Source organism: Cryptomeria japonica, chromosome 3 (assembly GCF_030272615.1).
Source record: "Cryptomeria japonica chromosome 3, Sugi_1.0, whole genome shotgun sequence".
NCBI classification, from domain to species: Eukaryota; Viridiplantae; Streptophyta; class Pinopsida; order Cupressales; family Cupressaceae; genus Cryptomeria; species Cryptomeria japonica.
In genome coordinates, this window is record NC_081407.1 from 895831659 (window position 1) to 895854931 (window position 23273).

Consider the following 23273-nt stretch of genomic DNA (forward strand, 5'->3'; position numbering starts at 1 on the left):
GGGGTGTTTAGTGAACCACTATTACGGTCATAAGAGTCATGTTTTGGTCGACACTTTGAAATGACCGTTTTTTAACCCTTTGACATATAATCGAATCCACAGAATGCGTCATCCATGCCCACAAGCCACATCAATAGCTCTAAGCAGGTAAGTGGCTTATGAAGAGAACAAAAAAAAATCGTCGAAATCGGATGAATCGTTTAAGAGCTTAAGATGCGCGAACTTAACTATGTCCACTACTAGCTACTTTCCCCTATGAGTAATCTATTTGTCGAGGAAAAGATAACAAGAATTGTAGATTTCCTAATCAAAATACACGACAAAAGAACTAAGTTGCAGAAGGAGAAAGAGGCCCAACAATTTTTCAATCTGGATTTGTTTTTGACTTCAGAAGGTTTGCTAGCTATATATGAATCCCATAGACTGTTTCGGCCTTGTAGAAGTTATTAAAAAAACATTCATTCATTCCCCTAGATAGCTGAAAGATTAAATAATGATCACGCGAGGAATCCTCAGTGACATCGATCTTGCGGACGAAATTTATTCCCGCTTCAAGTTCAAAATAAATTCAAAATTTTAATTTCACCGTTGCCCGTGTTTGGCATGCTCACATCGATGATTAAACTCTACTCTCCTGGAAAGAATTGAACCCGCGAGTGCAGCTTAGTTTCCGTTGCACATAATAAAAGCAATTAACGTTTAAATTTTAACCGCATAATTTTCACAGATGAAATCGTTTCTGGTTCTGCTCTAATTCGTACGCATACCGCAGTCTGGAGCTCTGAGACAGAGGTCAGATTAATTTGCTCGTATCTTTTCACATTTTATTTAAAAGACTCATTTTAGAGATCGATACTTAAACTTTCTCGTAACTAGGAGAAAAGTGCAAACCCAAGAAGCTATTGATTATGGGTTTTCATTATTTAAATTTTCATTATAAGATGCCGCCCTAAGATGCTTTTGTCAACAAGTATATCTAGAGTTTTGGTTCTGGGATTGTATTCACATCTCTGGAATTGGAGGAACCATCGAAAATGTTCTTCTATGCAGTCAAGCAGTAGAATTATTTCTGAAACCCTTAAAAGTTCGTTTATTAAAAAGTGGAAAAATCTTAATTAATTAAAGTAATCTCTACGGGCTTGTGGTTTATGGTAATGCGTCATTTCTAGTAGCATGATGCTTGGCAATGGGAACGTTTTCAGTAGCGCGATTCAGGTTCATATCCTTCTCTTCCACACTAAGGTAATCGTCAATTCCAGAGGATATATGGCCAGGTTGCCGGGCAACAATCATGAGGTAAATTCAAACTGATCTGTGTTTATAACAAACTAAGAAATAATTGGCACAGAATCTCACCAGATGTTTTTAAACATGAACAACCAAAGAAATTAAAAGCCTCTCAAGGATTTGCAAAAGGATCTACTGAATGAAACTAGCAGCTAGTTATAGATTTCATTATTTCAATGCACAAAAATTACTCAAATACATCCTTTCTGCCAATTGAAGCACTTTGGATGAAGAATATACCGTAAATTTACAAGGATTTTGATTCAAAAGCGTACCAAGGATTTAAAAGGTCTCAACACTATTTTATTGTTTAGAAAATCTTTGCAATGGGGTTTTTGGGGTCTTTTTAGTATTTTAATGCAGCACAGTAAAAAGATTTTGCAAAAAATTTCCCCAAGAACCATTAAATATACATACGAGTTTGGTATGTTGGTACTTGCTTTTGGTAATGTTCTTGCTGGTGGGGCAGTCCTTGTCAGATAAGTCGAAGATTCTTTACTAGGTCTTGGCGCACTACCCTGATTCATAAACATTTATAGGATCATTATGGATATTATGACTCGTTCACTAGAAAACCGTTGATAATTTAATGTTCACCGTTGGATCAATTGTATTGTTGGGCTGGCAGGGTTCAATGTTGACAAAGATTCTTAGTTGTGCTGATGTAGTCATGGTGGCAAGCTTTCTCAAGCACAGCTCTCTGGTATATTTACCGACCAAGAAGTTTCAGATTCAAAAGATTTCTCTTCATGAAATTGTTGATGTTAATTTGGACTCATTGTGAGTTTGTAACTTTGAGTTTCCAATGATGCACGGTGAAATGGCGAGACAGTGAAATGAAATAGGCAGAACCTATTAAAGGGTGAGTGCAAAAAGATTAATATGATGTATATAGATTTGAGACTGAGTGCTCAAAATGGTAAATGTTTTTTGAATGAGTCTTTGTTGATGGGAAATAAGAAATTTAGGTGGAAGCAGTCTCTGAAGTTCTTACCATAACAGCATTACATTTACATGGTAAACTGAAAATGTAATTGAAATTCAATTACACAGGTTTAAAATAGAAAAATACGGGAAACTGAATAATGCCAAGTATTCAGAAAAACATAGAAAAAACTGCAATTATTATCATGCCAAATATAGTGCATAGAAAGCTATGTTCCATGATCATGCATCCCCTGGGAAATTCCAGCAATCCTTGTACTGTCACTGTTTTGGGGATATGGGATGACTAGGACCTGTCCTTGGGGCTGCTCCCTATAAGAAAAACTTGCGGAAATGTTTTCAAAACTTCAAGGAAATAGCAGGGCCATCCCCTCTGCCCCAGCCAAGGAAAAGTCATAAAAATAAAAAAAAGCAACACAAAAATAAGAATGAAAAGGCAGTTTGCTTGAGCATCTGGTTCAAGTTGCTCAGTTTCTGGACATGATTTTTGACATTTATAATCATCATCATAATCTTTCTGCCCTTGACATTGGTAGTTGTGTTCGTAAAACAGCAAATGGAAGGCTTGAGCTTACACCATGTTAAAAAGACAAATTTTGAATTAATTTATTAACTTATGGCAACACGTGGGAAAGGAATTAATTCTGAAAGGGGGTATTAAGTCACAACACCATTTTCTGATCCTCATATGAATAAGATCAACTCCTCCGAAATTGGATGTGTACCAGGCTTTGATTCCAAGCATAAAGATGGTATTGGTTGAGGGCCTGATATTTCATATGGAGTATCTAAAGATTCTAAACCATAGAAGCAAAATTCTGGAAAAAAATCCTGATTATTCGTGATTTCCAAAAAATTAGACATCTCCATGATTTTTTCCCTGATTTATAGTAAAAATCGTTGACTTGAAGTCAATGATTTATAACAATTTAAATCACGGTTAAACTGCAAAAATCTCATTGAAAATCACGATTAAACTGCAAAAATCTCATTGAAAATCACAATTAATCTGGCAAAAAATTGTGTCCGTTTCCCACAACCCACAAAACCTTGAAATGCCCCCCAAAAGTGATAAAAGGTGGTTGTGTGATGCCTTCCAATAGCGAAATTGCAATGTATTTAGTTCGATGTCTTCCAGCAGCAAAATTGTGACGGATTGTAGATACAACAGTAGAAGTTATCGAAGGCCTAGCAAACAAGTATGTTGAAAAAAGATAACTAAGATTTAATTGTCACTCTATACACTGTTTGCAAATGCTATAGTGATGTCAATAAAAGTTTTGTATTGATTTGTTTGACTTCCTAGAGTTGTGCCATTTGATATTTTAAGTCTTTGATTTTTTACAAAGGTCTACTTTATAGTTCAGAGAAACAAAATCAAATTTTATTTATTGCTAGTTTCACATTTGCTAGATTACAACAGAGTTAGAGGTTGACCATACCATTTTCTACCCTCCTAATTAGCATCTACATATCAATTCCAGATTTAAACGTCTATTTAGCTGGCCTTTTCTGTTTACAAGAGCACATAGCTCTATTTTAAAAAATTGAAGATTCCAAGTTTCAAGAAATCATATGTTAAATTTTATTTATTTTTGATCGGTAATTTGGTCTCTTACGCTTTTGACTGGAGCTTTGAACCAGTGGGATCACATTGGGGGATCCCATCCCCGTGGTTACATTACTGAGGCATTAACACCTCCTAGATTTGACTCTTGCGGCTTATCTCTCCACATTGTCGCCCACGAGCAAGAACCCCTTATCACTCCAACAATCGTGGCACCACCTTATCTCTCCATCCGCGAAGCTTGGGCCACCTTATCTCTCTGTAAAGTCTCCTTATCTCTCCAATCGCTGCTCTGCCTGCAACCAAAGTCGAGGCCTTAACACCTCGTACCGACTGCCACCGAGTCTGCAAAGTTATCGGGCATTAACACCCCTTTGACTAGCACCATGGACTGCAGACCGTACACACGTCACATCACCAGCCAGGAACACGTGAACCTGCAGGGACTCAAACCAAGGATCTCCCAAACAACAGGGCTTCGCAACTGCCGTTGTGCTGCGGGGACAGCCTCCAATCATATGTTAAGTTTTTACTCTCACTATATTGGCAGGTTTCAGATTGGAGCTTCACTAGAAATAGATTAACAAGACACATGACACATCATTAGAAATACATAGTAAGAGAGGGTAACAAAAAAATATTTGTTACTCTTTGTAGGGCTTACAAAAATTACTTAACTTTCTTGCTTCAGCCTTCCCTATCTTCTTAGACTCAGTTTCATATTTACTTTTGATCCAAAAGGGAAATGTTTGGATCAATGAGATTAACCACTGCCTTTCTTTCTTAAAGGTAAGCCTTTCCTTTATTTTCCTCTCTTTCTTTATTTAATAATAGCTACTCTTTCAGCAACTTACCTCACAATCACCCTACTAGCAAACTGCCTACAAAATGGTATAATGGAAGCATTTGATGACACTATATGGAACCAAAGTGGATAAGGTAATTTCTGTCAGTAAAAACAATATATAGAGTAAATAATGGTCTTCATTACTACTTTTTAAAGGGAATATATCTTTGCCAGGGTTATTATAATTCTTAATTTTAATTTGAAAACTTGCTTTTTTGCGTGTACATTTTTGCCTTTTTGTGATCATAATTTAACAGCCAAAATCATGTCCATGGGGTTCAAAATGTAGACACAGTTTTAACAGAGAAGTACAATGGTAAAGGGAAAACAGTAACTAAGGATTCAGAATAAATAAATATGAAATCAATCAATGGGGTGAAATAGTTAAATCCTAAATCACAAGAGCAATGTAAAATAGTCTTGTGAGGGAAGGACTCAAGAAAGCATGGAGCTGCAAAGATGAAACCTCCTAAGTAGCATCCTCAGCAAGTAGGTTCTTCAAGTTTTCCAATAACTCATAAAATCTACTCTTTGGGCATTACCGTCCATGTATTTAGTTGAATTGCTGCTGTTATCATTTTTTTAGAAAGAAATGCATTTTATGATACTTCAAAGAATTTTAAATTCACATTAGATTCCAATAAGGCTACACAATCATTTTTCCAATTTCATGTTGCCCCATAATCATTTTAACCTTCTTAGACAAGGAATGAAAAAAGTTTTCTTCATTGATCTATTTAAGATGGCTCCACTATACAAAGAGTCTCCACCCTTGCCTCCATGTTGCTGCATTTTTTTTCTTCCCCTAAAATCAGGCCTAGAAAAACAACTTGCGCAGAAAGAAAAATATGGATTAGTTTAAAACTTGTTTAGGAGATTCTTCCAAGAAGCCAAAATGTTAAGAACTAATTTCCCAACGGTAGTTGGATCACTGTCTGATAAATTTTTAATTTCAGTTACTTTACAGACATAGCTAATAATTGATCTTAGGCTTAGACTACTATTTGGTGCCTGCCCTCTTAAAAAGTTAAGTGAACTTTTGCCTATGTTTGGTCTTTTTGTACATGATAAAGTTCAAAACATGAATGATATGAATATAAACAACAAAAATCTATTTTCTACAATTCGTGGGTTAAAATCTCTATTTTATTTGCTTTCTATATCTCCATGCTATGGAAATGCCCTTAATTTTTTTTAAAAAGTAGGTTTTTGTCTCTTATTCTATGATTTTTTACATTTTTTCCCATCTTTTTTCAAAAAATCTTAAACTTTTGGTTTGCCAATTTTTTGCCCAAACAATTTTTGCTGCTATGAAATTCTAAACCACTAGGCCATGGCGATTTGAAACCATCATAGTTGTTGCCTTAGAGAGGTGAGGATCACATAATAATGGAAGTTCTTTTGATGAGCTTGGATTCATGGATCTTTTTTCTTGCAGCAACCTGTGGGCTGGGAACTTGCATTACTGCAATAGACAACATGGGGCAGATTGGGTCCGCTCTAGGATACTTGCAATCCAATGTGGATATGATGAATATCTTATATTTATATATGAATAGTTGAAATTTCCTTCCCCCTCACAACCGGTTTTAATTGTTGTCGCTTGCTGTCCCTTTAAAAAGACCTTACATCCCAATTATCCTAAAAACATGTCCTACTGTCCCCGGACATCTCCTTCTTGGAAACTTTAACAGAACATAGGTAAAAAATTCTTGGTAGGCATCAAATTTTTAGTCAAGTACAGTGAACCCATTACAAAATAAGTGTTATGATTGCAGAACAAAATTTGATAACATAATTAGCTATAAGGTTCCTGTTGATGTGTTTTTCATGCACATGCAAACACAAAATAAAATACCCAAAAGTATCTTATACTCTCTTGAACAAAGTTACTCAAATGCTAAAGATTCACATAAGGATCACTTGAGACAACTCCAAGGTTCTTGTATGTCGGGTCACGACGTGTGGATTAGCTTGTTGGTTTGATGTGATTATGCTGGAATCACAAAGGGACTTACGTTGAATTGTTGAATGCTTGAATCGCTAGAACTTAGATCCTAACTCTTTGCTTGGAGAATAAAGAAAGAGCAAAAGGCATTGGGTTTAGAGAGTCTATTCTAAACCTAAGAATGCAAGAGAAGGGTGAATGATTCGATGGAATACTACTTGGCGAGGTCTCACCATCAACTTGAACAATTTGACACAAGCTCAGTGCAATATTCTAAGGGATAATTCAAAGATACTCAAATCATTACCATCAAACATTGATCACCATTCAAGTTAATGCATAAACAATGGATGTATGACAATTCGAAGTTAAGCTCATATCATTCCAGTTGACCACACAAGGCACACTTACAATCAGCAAGAGGCTAGTGGTATGAACTAAACGGATTCCACACAAATGCATTCAACAAATTCCTCCATTCAAACTAATCAACATGAAAGCAGATGGTGTTGTTTGTAACTAGGTAAAAATGGGTTCGGATTGCCTTAAGGCAACATCCGAACCCATATAGGACTGGGTCCTATCCTAAAGGGGTAATGTGCCCCCAAGTTGAGCCCAGCCCTATACCTCCACGCCACCCTAAATACTCCATGCCACAATAAATAAATTGGTGCCAAAAGAGGGAGGCCGACTTGGATTTAATAAAGGCTAAGGACTCATATAAATAAAGGTTAATTTGCAAATGCAAATACAATTCAGTTATCCATGAAATCAGCGAATTAGCTCTGCAAACAAGAGGTGCGAAATCACCAAAGAAGGTTGTGCGAATTTGTCCAAGGATTGGGTGAACTTATTCAAGAGGATATAGGGCATTTTGGTGCAGTCTTGAAGCATGCAAAAAGGGCAGATCTGATATCTAAAGATCAGATTCAGAAAAGCAAGCTAAGTATTGTATTTGTGCAATAAGAGTGAATACATAATCTGACCTGTGGGTCTTTAATGCTGGGTTTTTCCTTTTTGGATGTTTTCCCAGGGTATTTGTGTTTGTCTCTTGGTTCCTTGTTTCATTCTTGAATTTACTTGATTATAGTTTACTAAATTACAAATCTGATTAATAAACTAGGGCATGATTAAATGTTACAAATTTGATTACTGATCTAGGGCACAATTTAACATGGTATCAGAGCTAAGGTTTTACTAACCCTCAGATTTCAGTAAGCTTTTACCTTCAGGTTGTTGTTCGTCTTTTATTAAGATAATGACAGGGGTGAAGTTAGAGGGCATCATTGGGTCCTCATCAAGGAGTCATTCTTTAATTCATTAAAGATTGTCGAGATTTGAGTGAAGAATCAAAGAAGGAAGTAACTGATATTTCTCCTTCCAGATTTTCAGATCTCTGGAATGCAAAGTGTATACTGTGGAGTTATTACCTTATTCAGACCTTCAGAGTTGTTGATTTTCAGAATTGGTCTAAACCCTAGATTGGTATATATTTCATGATTCTTAACCCTTGATGTGATCCAATCCAATTTTAACAATGATTGAATCTTTGATGGTATGGTAGATTTATTTTGCTACTAGACATGCAACTACTATTTTGTATTGCTAACAAAATCAGTTGTATTCCCACCAATCTTCAAACCCTAGCTGACTGTGCTAAGGCACATCAAGAGGAGATTGCGAATTATGGCCTTTTGAAGATAGACTACAAAGATAGTTTCTTCTGGGGAAGCTTTCGGTTCCAGTGTCAGTGATATCTAAACATCAACAGGTGTATTTTTCTTAATTCTTTATTAACTTTGTGATGAGAGACTTTATGATAATTGAAGGTTAAGTATTCCTGTTGAATAACTTTGTCAATTTGTTTATATGGGGTTTCTTTGTCAAGTTGTAATAATAAGGGTTTCATTATCAATATTTGCTTGTTATGGGTTTGTGCTCACTTAGTTTTGTAAAAACCCTTGTTGGGTTGTGTGAAAGGAAAATGATATTCTCTTTGAATCAACCCGTGTTGGGCCAATCATGTTTTGAGGTTCCCTGTGTTAGGTGTTTATCCTTGTAGGTCTACAAGCAAGTTTGTGCCTGTGTTATCCCAAGTTACCATCCTTATATCATCCCTGTTGCATTCAAGCTCATGTCATTAAATGTTGTGACAAATGCAGTTTTATTATGTGTCAGTTATCTGTTAAAATAACTGCATGACAGGTTGCTTTCAATTAATTGGTTATGATGATGTTCTTTCCTACATAGTAGAAGTTAGAATGTATTGTTGTAAATAGCATATGTAGGAAGAGTAAAAGACGATCAAGTCAGTGGTCTCCTTCTGTGATTAGCATTGAGATCTCTTCAGGCTGAGGTAAGCATTTTACTCATTAACTTCTTCTACTTCCACCAAAGCTGAATATAATTAGGATCTTGTTCAACAAAGTATGAAGATTCTGTTTTACTTGATATTTATCAATCATATGTATGTAGTCATACTATATCTTGTGATTGGGTTTCTAAGAAATCTCAATTTCAGTTGTTCAGTTTGAAAGATGATTTGGCTTATGTATTTTGCTTGCTTGAATAATATAAGGATCCTTTTAGGCATGGTTATTTAGATGGGAACTAGGTTGTATCTCAGCCTCTCGGGGTTAAAGATGAAGGTTTTCTGAAAATTCACCTTGCAGAAGGTGAAAGTAAGAGAAAAGCAAGTAGCATCTTCAGTGTTATATTATTTCTGGTTCCTTTATTGATTCTTATTTGATTAAGGATTAAGAGGGAGTCCTATCTTCAATAAAGACTTAGTATTTAAAGAATTGACAATCATTTGTTAAGTCTAGGGTTTTGTAAAGTTCTAACTTCCTTTCTTAAAGTATTTTGGTTTTTGATGTGATGATTTAACTCTATTCTCATCATTGGAATATAAGGAATAATTAGTGCAAGGATCTAAATTTATTGTCTTCTAGGATTAGAAATATATCAAGGATCTAACCAAATTATTCCAAGTCAAGTATACTTTTGATATTTAGAATAATGGATTGTAAACCTTTAATGAAAAATAACATAAAGACTGAGGATGTCTGTAGCAAAGTCTGATTTTGCAGATTCATCTGAAGACAAGCAGCTGATTGGTGGATGCCTCAGCTAATTCATGATCAAGGTTGAAGCATGTTGTTGCTGCCCGTTGTGACCTTTTTCACACATCGCCCCATTGCAAATGGGGACCCTCTCTTTTCTTGCTTTCTAGGGTTTTTGTTAGTGTCCTATGACCTTTGGTTGCAGTTTCACCAATCCTTGTCCAGTTCAGAGCATTTCAGCCCTGACGATTGAAAGTTAGTTTTTGCAAGTTATGTGATTTCGAAGTGTGAACAACACCAGAGTGCTTAGAGAGGCCAAAGGACGAAGATCGCAATTGATTTGGACGAATTTGGACAACTTTCTATTTTTAGAAAGTTTGCTTTTTTGCTTTTTTGCTTTTTCCTATTTTTTAGGAATTTTCGTTTGTGGCATTTTCAGCCCGATCCCCGGTATGGCTATTTTTAGAAAGTTTTTCCTATTTTTTAGGGATGTCTGCTTTTTGCTTTTTCGAGATGCAAACCTAGGGTTTACACTTGTACCACTGACCAGCTTTGATCGGAACTCGAAAATTCCAAGTTTTGACCTAAAAAAGCTAAATCCCTAGATTTTAGGCTTTTTGCTTTTTCGGGATGCAAACCTAGGATTTACACTTGTACCATTGACCAGCTTTGATCGGAACTCGAAAATTCCAAGTTTTGACCTAAAAAAGCTAAATCCCTAGATTTTAGGCTTTTTGCTTTTTCAGGATGCAAACCTAGGGACACTTGTACCACTGACTAGCTTCGACCGGAACTCGAAAATTCCAAGTTTTGACCTAAAAAAGCTAAATCCCTAGATTTTAGGCTTTTTACTTTTTCGGGATGCAAACCTAGGGTTTACACTTGTACCACTGACCAACTTCGACCGGAACTCGAAAATTCCAAGTTTTGACCTAAAAAAGCTAAATCCCTAGATTTTAGGTTTTTTGCTTTTTCGGGATGCAAACCTAGGGTTTATGCTTGTACCACTGACCTGCTTCGACCGCGATCCAAATTTTTCAAGTTTTGACCCAAAAAGCTAAGTTCCTATATTTTAAGGGGTCATGGCACCTTCAAAGGATAATCAGCTTGAAAAATCATCCTAATCCTCAAATGTCTTGAAATTTGGCTAAGTCTGGAATGTCATCTTGGTCCTGAAATTTGACTAAGTCTGGAAAATTGGAGAATCTTCCAAAAACTAGATTTTGCATTATTAGTCCTAGAGGCCCGAAACCACTCTCAAACATCCTGACAATATATATGAAATATAACTTAAAGTATAAGAACCACTTATACTTAAATGTTATATTTCATATATAGTTCGCCCTCTTTAGAGCCTCCAACGAAAAATCATCCTGATCCTCAAATGTCCTGAAATTTGGCTAAGTCTGGAATGTCATCCTGGTCCTGAAATTTGACTAAGTCTGGAAAATTGGAGAATCTTCCAAAAACTAGATTTTGCATTATTAGTCCTAGAGGCCCGAAACCACTCTCAAACATCCTGACAATATATATGAAATATAACTTAAAGTATAAGAACCACTTATACTTAAATGTTATATTTCATATATAGCTCGCCCTCTTTAGAGCCTCCAAAAGTCCGCCTTGAAGAGCAAAGGTCTAGAAGTCTGCCCATGTTGGAGATGTCTAAAAGTCCGCCATGTTGGGAGGTAGACCAAAACTCCACCAAGATGGGAGAGATGCTTTAAGTCCGCCCAAGAGGAGGGATGCCTAAAGTCCGCCCTAGGAGGTGTCTCCAAAGTCCGCTCAAGGTGGGAGTGTAGCCTAAAGTCTGCCCAAGCATGCCAAGTGATGAGAAGCCAAGTCTAAAACTCCGCCATAGGTTAGAGAGCCATGAGGAGGTGTCTCGAAAGTCTGCCCAAGGTGGGAGAGATGATAGAAGTCCGCCCAAGTTGGGGACACCACCAAGGTCCGCCCAAGATGAGACACCACCAAAGTCCGCCCAAGGTGGTGTTGATGTGTTTTTTGTACATGACCAAACACAGAATAAAATACCTAAAGGTACCTTATCCTCTCTTGAATAAAGTCTTCGAATGCTGAAGATGTCGCGAAAAGGATCAATCGGGATGACTTCAAGGTTCTTTGTTGTAGGATCTCTACATGTGGATAAGCTCTCTGTGGTATGATGTGATTTTGCTGGAATCACAAGGGGACTTACACTTGTCGACCTAAACGTCTGATTTGCTTTGAATATTGCTGGAACACAAGATTTTACTGGCTTAGATTTAAAAAAAGGAAAAAGGACGAGGGCGAGGAAAGGATCTAATTCTGATACTAAGAATGTAGGAGCAATGAATGATCTTTGATGAAATTCTAACTAAGTCTTGTTTTGACATCCCAGGACCATCTCCACAAGGTTAGTGCGATCTTCGAAGGAAAGCTTTATGATGTTCAGATCATCACTACAGACATAGACACCATCAGGTTGATGCATATCAATGAAGAAGCGACAATTGAAGTTAAGCTTAAGCTGAATGATTCCAGTTGACTACACAAGGCAAGTCTGCAATCAACAAACTGCTAGTAGTATGGATATACGAATTTCACCATCAATCAAACACATTTCTTCCACTCATCTAATAACATGAAATCAAATATGAGAAGTATAGGGACCATGCAAATTGTTGAATCAACCCATAAATTTCACCATTTCTTCAATGAAGTTTTTACAAGTCTTTTACAACAACATCTTGGCAACAATCCTTGCCTTCTCTCTCTACTCTACTCTAATTGCTATACTATTAACTGACTAATTCACTATTCTAACTATTCACTCCCTACTTTCTATTCTCTATTAGCCTTTACAAATGAAGAGTCGGAGCTTATATAGTGCCCTTAATACAATTCAATAGCTAAGATCAATCTGAGATCAATGGCCAAGATTCTACAATGAAAACCCTAATTAGGGTTTGTTACAACAAACTCAATTCTGACCAATGAAATAATTGTATTAATTGGACACATGTCTTCTCTGGAAAATTCGACCAATGGATAGTTGGGGTAGGTACATAGAAGTTTGTGCCACCTCTCATGAGTTAGGTACATTGAATCTGGACATGCTGAGGTGGACCAAACCGACTGAAGAAGTGATGACTGGGATGCCACCTCGTCTGACACTTGGTCGATGCCAATTTGATGTTGCTGAGAAGCTAGCTTTAATTAACTCTTCTGAAACTATCTGCTTCTTCAACGAACCCTTGCTCTGACCTTATTTTGTCTTTGATGTGCAGGATGATGATGTACCTCGCCTTGGAATGCTGGATTGGAGGATAGATGGAGAAGGTCGCCCTTAATGATTGCTTGATCTTCTTGGAGGAGACCGTCCTTGATCTGGCTTGATTTTCTTTGATGAGAGTCTGCCAAGTAATAGATCTTCCGACTCTGGGCCGCCATTTGATGCCTACAAAAAAATTCCAAAATTAGTCTTTAAGCATTATATCTTAAAACGTAGAAATTAAGACTCTCCAAAGGGAAGATTCAAGATATTGATTAGGAAATTTCATGATAAATCTAGAATTCTTCATTTCCTAATTAATTAATCAACAAAATCAAACTCTCAAGTCTTAGACCTTTTCAAAAATTGCTATGAAATTAAAACAAGCCTTGACGAAGAATATCAAAATGATTCCCATACCTTCTCTTGAGTACATAAAAAAACTTGACAATGATGAAAGAAAACTAGACTTTGATGGACAAGGCCTAGGTTATAGTCCTCCCTTGGATGAATTACGCCTCCATTAGTCTTCAAAGGAGCTCCACCCTCCTTAGCCTCCAACACTTACCAAAATTTCGCCTTCAATCCTTTGGATTTCGCTCCTCAAATTGCTCCTCAATTCCGCACTTTAGAAGGGATGAATGAATGATTTGAACTTGAAACAATGCCCCCCTATTATATAGAGCGCTCACCTTCTTTCCTCCAAAGTTGACTTGGCAAAAGGGATAAAAAAAATAAATAAAAACTCTTTAAAAAGGTGGCCGACTTGCCTATAAAGGCAAAATAATGCCCTTGAGCGCTCACTAACAAATTTTAATTCAAAAAATTAATTTTAGATGCCTCCAAGGTAAAATTTTGATTATTTCAAGGCTTAAAATTAATTTATTAAATGCAAAATGCTTTTAAATTAATGCGAATTTTAATTTTCCAAATGTCTCAAATTTAGCAATTTTGGTGATTTAGTGCAAACTGGAAAATATCAATTTTTTGATCAAGGTCTCAATGAAGCTTGTTAGTGATTTCGCCCTGGACCCTCTCCAAGGGTCAGGAGCGATTTTCATAATTTGGCTCAAAATTGACATTTTTCAAAGTTCAAAATCTCTTCAAGGCATCTCAAATAGGTCTTCTCATTGAATTCCAGACTTAGCTCTATCCAACTTAGGAGAAAAAGTGTGATTTTGGTGTTTTTCGCCCTGGACCCTCTCCAAGGGTCAGGAGTGATTTTTGCAAATTAGGCTCAATCCATCATCATTTTTCGTTGAAACTTTTATTCATCACTAGGCAACGTCTCTCCTTATCCACTCCATCCAAATTTGTCTTGTTTCTGCAAGGTAGAATAAGAGGTTTTCAAATTTTCGCCCTGGACCCTTAGTAAGGGTTAGGAGCGATTTTTCTTCTCTTGGCCTAGAATCAACAAGTTTTAAAGCAAACCACTACTCATCATGATCTCAAAGGGCATCTTTACCTTAGTGCATCCTTGCCTTAGCAAAATCTTCAAAGAAATAGGTAGTTTTGTGATTTTCGCCTTGGACCCTCAGCAAGGGTCAGGAGCGACTATTTGGTTTTAGGACAACTCCTTCATTCTTCTAACTTCGAATCACTTTCCAAGGCATTAGAACATCATCTCAAGCTTATTCATAGGCCTAGCTTTGCTCAATTCTGGAGGAAAAAGTCCAATTTTAGGTTTTTCGCCTTGGACCCTCAGCAAGGGTCAGGAGCGATTTTTCCTATCTAGCTTGATTGCTTCTCAGTTGGCCATCCAAATCATCTTCAATGGGTAAAACATACCTTTCCACATCCATTCCAATCATAAAAATCATTTTGTCCCTGCAAGGAAAATGTGTTTTTGAGAATTTCGCTCTGGACCCCCAGAGAGGGTCAGGAGCGAATTTTGTAATATTGACCAAAATGCTTCACTTTTCACCTTAAAACCTCTTTGACATTCCAAAACTAAGCAAAAACATCCCCCATAAAATTTTCGCCTTGGACCCTCAGTAAGGGTCAGGAGCGAATTTTGTGTTTTCAACAAAATCCTTCACTTTTTCAAATTGACACTTTCTTAGGTGGGTAAAGGGAGATGTCCTTGTTTCATCTATGTCCAAAACTTGACTTTTTTCGTTGCAAAATGAGAGAAATTCAAAATTTTGCCCTTGACCCTCAGCAAGGGTCAGGAGCGAATTTGCTTTTATTGCCCAAAATTCATCAATTTGCACGCTTTCAAACCTTCAAATGCATCAAGTGACGTCCAATCTTCCTTCCGGGAGACCCTGCACAAAACAAGTTAGCCAAAATTAGTGCCAAATGAGCTTAAACAGCATTTTCGCCTTGGACCCTCAGCAAGGGTCAGGAGCGAAATTCACAATCTAGGCTAAACTGCTCAATTTCTTAGTTTCAAACCACTTCACAGGGCGAGGTAAGATCATTTTCAAGGCCAAGAACAAGGTTTCAAGCTCAAACAAGGTGGCAAATGAAGTTTATAATGAATTTCGCTCTGGACCCTCAGCAAGGGTCAGGAGCGAAATTCCTAATCTTGGCCAAAATCCATCATTTTTTCAAGGTTTTCAAACATTTCCAACTTTCCCTTCAAAATGCCTTGCAAGTCAAAATTTGGTCAAATAAGGCAAGAAATGAGTCCTAGATTGATTTTCGCCTTGGACCCTCTAGAAGGGTCAGGGGTGAGATTCGCTTTGGACCTCCTGAAAGGGTCAGGAGCGAAATTCGCTTTGGACCCTCTGGAAGGGTTAGGAGCGAAATTTGACTTTTTGAACTCTCCGTCAGGATCATTTTATGGAATATAACATTTAAGTATAAGTGTCTTTTACTTTAAGTTATATTCCATATATACTTTCAGGATGTTTGAGAGTGGTTTCAGACCTCCAGGAGCTATATTGCAAAATCTAGTTTTTGGAGGATTTTTAGTTTTCCAGACTTAGTCAAATTTCAGGATCAAGACATTCCAGACTTAGCCAAATTTCAGGATCAGGACTTTCAAACTTCATCACTTACCAACTTGACCTAACTCAAGCAGAACCTGCTATCCAGGTGATCCCCTTGGCAACACTCGAAAGTGCAAACGCTAACAGACAAAACCCTAAAAGACCTAGAAAACAAACCCTAAAAAAGCAAAAAGCAGGGGTCCCCATTTGCAATGGGGTGATGTGTGAAATGGTCACAACAGGTGGAAAGCGCCTCAAAGTCCGCCCAAGGTGGAGAGCGCCTCAAAGTCCGCCCAAGCATGTGGGAGCACTCTTCAAAGTCCACCCAAGCATGTGGAGAGCGCCTCAAAGTCCGCCCAAGGTGGGAGCACTCTTTAAAGTCCGCCCAAGCATGCCAAGTGATGGAGAAGCCTTTTCCAAAGTCCGCCCAAGAAGAGAGGTCTTGTGGGAGCTAACTTCAAAGTCCGCCATGCCTTAGGAGAGTCATGAGGAGGGACCTTCAAAGTCCGCCCCATGCCTTAGTTAAATTTACACTTTGATGGAGGCCATGAAGGAACACTCACCAAAGTCCGCCCAAGAAGAGAGGTCATGTGGGAGCTAACTTCAAAGTCTGCCCCATGCCTTAGTCAAATCTACACCTTAATGGAGGCCATGAAGGAGCAATGTCTAAAGTCCTCCCCATGCCTTAGCCAAAATTTCGCCTTGATGGAGCCAAGTCTAAAGTCCGCCAAAGGTTAGAGAGCCATGTAGGAGGTGCCACCAAAGTCCGCCATGCCTAAGGGGACTCACCAAAACTCCGCCCATGGTGTTGGTTATCCAAAACTCCGCCCAAGGTGCTGTTGAGTGAATGGCCTTGAAACTCCGCCCTATCCTTCCATGTTGGTGGCCAACCCTTCAAAGTCCGCCATGTTTTGGAAGAGGCCATGATGGCCAACACTCTAAAGTCCGCCATGTGTGTGGAGTGCCCAAGGGGTGAAGTCCAAAGTCCGCCCTATGTTGGAGACCCATCAAAACTCCGCCCTACCCTAGCAAAATGATGCAAAGGTCTAGAAGTCCACCCATGTTGGAGATGTCTTAGAAGTCTGCCTAGGGGGTGTGTTCCAAAGTCCGCCCTATGCCTTAGCTAAAAATTCGCCTTGATTGAGCTTTGCTCAAAGTCCGCCCTCCGTGTTGAAGGGACCCTTCAAAACTCCGCCCAAGGAAGTAGATGCTAAGTACGATAGGGGAAGGCCCTCTAAACTCCGCCATACCTTGGAGAGGTAAGCAAAGTCTGCCAAAACTTGAAGAAGATGAAGATAAACTTCCAAAAAGTCCACCTACACATAAAAGTCAAATAGAATCAACGAAAATACAAAATGATGTCATGAAAATCCTTCAAGATTTCGAACTTAAATCCAAAATAGAAAGTTTTCAAAAGGAGAATATTGGAATATTAATTAATATTTCGAACTTATAGCCAAATTGGAAACTTTTGGAATATATTTTCTTCGAATTTGGAAACATGACAACACTTTCCTAGAGAACGACGTTTAAATTGGAAACATGAGTTGGAAGATTTTAAGGGTTTCTAATTGAGGATTTAACTTTATTTACAAATACTTAGTTGTAAACTTCAATTCTACACCAAGAAGTTCGAGTTACTAACGAGAGCTTAGTAAAGTATTTTTGGTTTGAAGATCATCTGGAGAAAGTTTTGAACAGTGTTGGAGGTTGGATAAACTTTTTTGACAAAAGTTTCATAGATTTTTTTTGAGAAAGACAACTAGCATAAGGAAGAGTTATTGAATCATTCTTGAATTTCCTGAGTGTTCTTGAGAAAATCCAGCCTTACTTCCATCCATTTGAAGGTGAAATGGAATTCATGACGCAGATTTATGATTTTTCTAAGTATTTTTCAGAGTTTAAGAAATGATTTTTAGTCAACTTATTCGAATTTCTAGAGAATGAAAATCATTTTTTTTTTTGGGGCTAAGTATAAGAAATTTTCGGAGTTAGAACACTTGGTGTTGATTCACGATCACAACCACCCTTGAAGACTGAAGGGTTTTGAGGATGAAATTTCAGTTTTTATGGCTAAGTATGAAAATGAAGTGAAATTTTCCAAACACTTAGCCATTCACAGCCTCGATTTTCTTTAATCCAAGATAGATTTCTAACTTATTTTCCTTTGGTTTTACAGGTCGCAAGAGGAAATAGAAGCGGGATCATCATAGAGATCGCAGTTGGAGTTCACAGGCAAGGTTCATCCCGACGTGAAGATAGCCAATATTTGGCTAAGTATGGGAAATGTTGAAGGCATGTCAGGGTATCAAGAAGAAGGACATGATCACAGCAAATGCCTGAACAACTTGATCGCATCATTTCATATTTGCAAGGGGTTACCCAGAGCTTTTTAACCCTCCTCCCACGCAACATAAATTGGCAACTAAAGGCAGGATCATCATAGAAAACACAAATGGAGTTTCGAGCCAATTTCAGAATTGAAAATGGGACCACGAGCAAGGTTCGTCCGAGCATAGAGAGGGACAAAATTTGGCTAAGTATGAGAAATACTTCGCGAAGAGATTTCTTCTCCAAATTCGAGGCACTTGAAAGAATCTCAAGGCATCAAGAAAGAAAATTTCTCACACTTGGTGAAAATATGGAAAAGTTAGATAAACTTCCAACTTCTTGAAGAATTTCATCTCCTGAAGGATTTAAAAAAGACAAGCTCCCAAGCAGAATCAAATGGCGACAAGAAGGAATCAAATTTCCATACTTAGACGATTTCTTGACACAAATTGGAGAATTCAAGAAAGACATCCAACACGTTGAGGTGGCGCCTCGTCATTTTCCAACCAATCAGATCGCTCCAAGTCAGCATGTCTAGGTTCGATGAACCTGACTTAGCTAGAAGCTTCTAGAAGGGCACACTTCACAATGCAACAACCTTCTATTCTCATTGATGGTTCATATTTAGCAAGAAGGACAAGTGTCCCAAATGTAATTGGTCAAGGGTAGTTAGTTTTGGGAAACCCTAATTAGGGTTTATAGCCTTCAATCTGGGCCCTTGATCACTGTTTGATCTCGACCATTTATTTATTTTTGAGAAACTATATAAGGTTGCCTCCTCTCATTTGAAAAGGGTGAGGTTTTTGATGTATTATTGCCTAAGGTCATTTCCAGATAATATATTGCATGTGCGCTACTTTGTAATCTCTATTATTTGAATGATATGCATGGTTTCAATTGCCTCAACACTTAGTTAGAAATAATTTAGATTTGCTTTCATTGTTGTTAATTTGAATGAAGGATTTGATAAGTATCAATTGATGGTGTATTTCCGCTCATACTTTTGGTAAATGGATGATTTCCATTCTACCGTGCAAAGTTAGTCTGAGCCCATCCCTTGTGCATCCCAACATCTCGATCATAAGCACAACCCATTGAAGATTGCACCGGCCTTGTGTAGTTGTCCCTAGTGTGGCGAAGCAAGGTTTGGTTTCTCGAAAGCACCCAGTTGATACCGTCTCTAGAATTCGTAGGATTAGATTAGCCTTCCTGAACCCTATCTCTTTTTCCCTTTCTTTTGAAAGTTTAAATCCTAGAAAATCCCCCCCCAAAAAAAAGAAGAAGAGCCTAAAAATTGCTAAATCCGTCTAAGTCCAGCAGTTCAAGAATACTTGTCAAACGTAAGTCCCCCTTGAAAATTTCAACATACACTACCCAAGAAGCTATTCCACTAAAGTCGCTTGTTCGCACATATAGACCTTGGAATCAGTAGTGATTTTTCAGGAGAGGATAGAATACCTTCGGGTATCCTATCCTAATGTTTGGTAGATGATAAAACAGACACCAACACTGCCAAGCATATCTTGTTGCATTTTGAAAATCTCAAATGATTGTGAGCAGAAGATTGTAATCACCTCAAAAGGCTAACTCAGATTTTGAAGTGTCTCAGATAAGGGAAGTCACTTCAATCTCTTGTTGTAACTTGGATACCCTATGATCTCTTAGGACTACAGCAAAACAGTCCTTAGTCACACTGAGTATTGCTGAAGCTGAATTCATTGGAGCATGAATTGTATCAAGGAAATTGTGTGGTTTTTCAAATTCTTGTTGAATGCTTTCTTATAATTATTTATTATCAGAGTCGTATAGAGATACCTGAAAATTCAGTGTCTTATGGCAGGATAATCTTGTGTTGCAAATGTTCTCACCAAGTCTTTTGAAGCTTGAGTACTTCAGAAGATAGACTTGGAGTTGTGAAGAACATCGCCTTGATTGAGAAGGAGTCTCAACCTCAGTGATGCATTGTGTTTCATCAACTACCCTCTGCGGCTAATGTAAGGTGGTAGTGTAATCATCTCAGGGAGAAGAGTCATTGTTACCATCCTTTGCGGGCAATGTAAGATGGTAGAAAAGATGGATTTTCATCCTATGCTTGTGTGCTGGATGGAAAGTGTACTAGATAGAAGATTATGTTTATTCATTCTTTGCTTGTGTGCAAAATGGAGGACTATGGCTTATGTAACTTCATTCTATGCTTGTGAGCAAGATGAAAGATTATGATTTTCTGATGTTACATTCTTCTTTGGGAGAAGATTGAGGTAAAGGTAATGCATTCTTCTCTAGGAGAAGATTAAGGAGAATACTCGTGTGCAAATAAAGTTGGTGCTGCAACAGAGAAGATTGAAATGGAAGCTCTTCATCATTCTTAGCAGGCAATGAATGGTGTATATGCGTGATAGATATCATGAAAAGAGTCCATGATGAGCATATATATACTTGTGTTTGTATTCATGTCTTGCAGGTGTACATGATAAAGTTCAGGATTCATCCTCTACAGGCAAGGCAAGATGAATATTATAAAAGGATCCATGCTGAGTTACCATTATGTGATTTGGTTACTTATTACTTATGGTTACTGGCTACTTGTTGTGATCCTTTCTAAGGAGTGCTGGCTGAGTTCAGATTACAGATTGCACAATGAATGTATCAGGAAAAGTACTTCAGGTATCTGCTTCAACTTGGGCTCTGCAGTGATCTCTTGGGCATGTAGAAAGCAATCTTTCGTAGCATTGAACACTGCAGAAGCTGAGTACATTGCAACATTTGTTGCATCCAGAGAAGCAGTGTGGCTTCGCAAACTCCTCATTGGATTATTTGGTCAAGCTAGTGGTCCTACCACCATTCATTGTGATAATCAAAGATGTATAAAGATGTCAGTAAATCTTGTGTTCCATGACCGGTCCAAACATGTGGAAACACACTATCACTTCATTCGGGATATGGTGCAAAGAGGCGCCATTCAACTAAAGTACATTAGCACGGATGAATAGGTTGCGGACATCCTTACCAAACCCTTATCCAGAGTGAAGTTTGAATACTTCAGAGACAGACTTGGTATTGTGGAAAACGGAACTCTGATTGAGAGGGACTTCCAATCTCATTGACTCTATCTGCAACACTTTGATCATTCTTTACTTGTGTGCAAGAATGAATTGTGTCCAATCTTTGCTTGTGTGCTAGATGGAAAATTGTAATTATGTAAAGATCCACTTGTGTATTACACTTTCTATGCTTGTGTGCTAGAACCATCCTATGCTTGTGTGCTAGGTGGAAGATGTAATTCTATGCTTGTGTGCTAGATCCATTCTATGCTTGTGTGCTAGATGGAACTCTAAAGGTTCAGATTATGTATTCTCTTCTTCTCTAGTTAAGAGGGAGTGTTGTTTGTAACTAGGTAAAAATGGGTTCGGATTGCCTTAAGGCAACATCCGAACCCATATAGGATTGGGTCCTATCCTAAAGGGGTAACGTGCCCCCAAGTTGAGCCCAACCCTATACCTCCACGCCACAATAAATAAATTGGCGCCAAAAGAGGGAGGCCGACTTGGATTTAATAAAGGCTAAGGACTCATATAAATAAAGGTTAATTTGCAAATGCAAATACAATTCAGTTATCCATGAAATCAGCGAATTAGCTCTGCAAACAAGAGGTGCGAAATAACCAAAGAAGGTTGTGCGAATTTGTCCAAGGATTGGGCGAACTTATTCAAGAGGATATAGGGCATTTTGGTGCAGTCTTGAAGCATGCAAAAAGGGCAGATCTGATATATAAAGATTAGATTCATAAAAGCAAGCTAAGTATTGTATTTGTGCAATAAGAGTGAATACACAATCTGACCTGTGGGTCTTTAATGCTGGGTTTTTCCTCCTTGGAGGTTTTCCCAGGGTATTTGTGTTTGTCTCTTGGTTCCTTGTTTCATTCTTGAATTTACTTGATTATAGTTTACTAAATTACAAATCTGATTAATAAACTAGGCATGATTAAATGTTACAAATCTGATTACTGATCTAGGGCACAAATTTAACAGATGGGAAGTAGAAACCATGAGACTTGTTGAAATAATACATTTCACCATAACTTCAATAAAAAGAGTATCTCATTTACAAGTCTTTAACAACAATTTCTTTTTCTTCTCATCTATTCTAACTTCTAACTTCTACTAAACTATTCTTGAGCTACTAACTCTTCTATTCTATTCACTATTCTATTGCTATTCTCTTCTATTACTATTAACCTTTACAAATGAAGAGCTTGAGTTTTATATACAGAGCTCATTACAATGAATGGCCTGGATTGATTTGAGATCAATGGCCGAGTTTTTGCAATGAAACCCTAATTAAGGTTTGTTACAACAAACTCTAATTTGGCCAATGAAATAATTACAACATTTGGACACATGTCCTCTTTAGAATATTCGACAAATAAATAGTAGGGGTAGGTACATCAGAGTTTGTGCCATCATGGACGAGTCAAGTCCATTGAATCAAGACATGTTGAGGTGGAACTCCTTGATTTGGTGAGTGGTGATTGGGTTGCCACCTCTCTTGTAGACTTGATTCATCATCATGAAGGGATGTTGAGAAATATCTCTTAATACTCAACATTTCAAGTTCGCTCAAAGTAGTGGTGATGAGAAGCATTGATGTAGCTTAGTAATTCCTCCATCCTCGTTTGCTTGCCTTGGGGTGATTGTATGACTTCTCTTTGGAACTCCTTTGATCTCTTCATGTCTCCATGGTGCAGTGAGAGTTGAGATTCCTCTTGGGCATTCTCGTGCTTGTAAATGAAGTTTTCCCCTTTGCATGGTGGTGTAGATCTTACAATCTTCCTCCTTTTGCTTTGCAATGTTGGACACAATGGATCACAGAGAGGGGAGTGAATCAGTGATTTACATTCTTTTTCTTTAACAAAGAGATACCGGTAAAGTAGAGGACAAGCTGAATGCTAACCGGTAACATAAACAATGTAAGTAGAGTTTGTGAAAGTACTAGCTAAAACCTTAACATCACACATGAACAAGAATACATTACACAACATCAGATATATACGAGGAAAATCCAATGTGGGAAAAACCTCGGTGAGAATAGCTGTTGGAG

The 23273-nt window shown here is 37.8% G+C and overlaps 1 protein-coding gene across 8 annotated transcripts in view; it reads left to right on the forward strand.

Moving 5' to 3' along the window:
- The first annotated feature begins 367 nt into the window (after positions 1-367).
- Positions 368-23273, forward strand: part of LOC131059716 (uncharacterized) — a 74739-nt gene continuing 51833 nt past the window's right edge. For 3 of the 8 annotated variants that reach the window (XM_057992733.2, XM_057992730.2, XM_057992735.2), the window contains exon 1: positions 484-792. The gene's annotated coding sequence lies outside the window, so the exon portion shown is untranslated. Of the gene's footprint in view, positions 395-481; positions 793-973; positions 1297-23273 lie in introns of those variants that run through there. The other 5 variants (XM_057992734.2, XM_057992737.2, XM_057992736.2 and 2 more) reach the window with 5 other exon arrangements.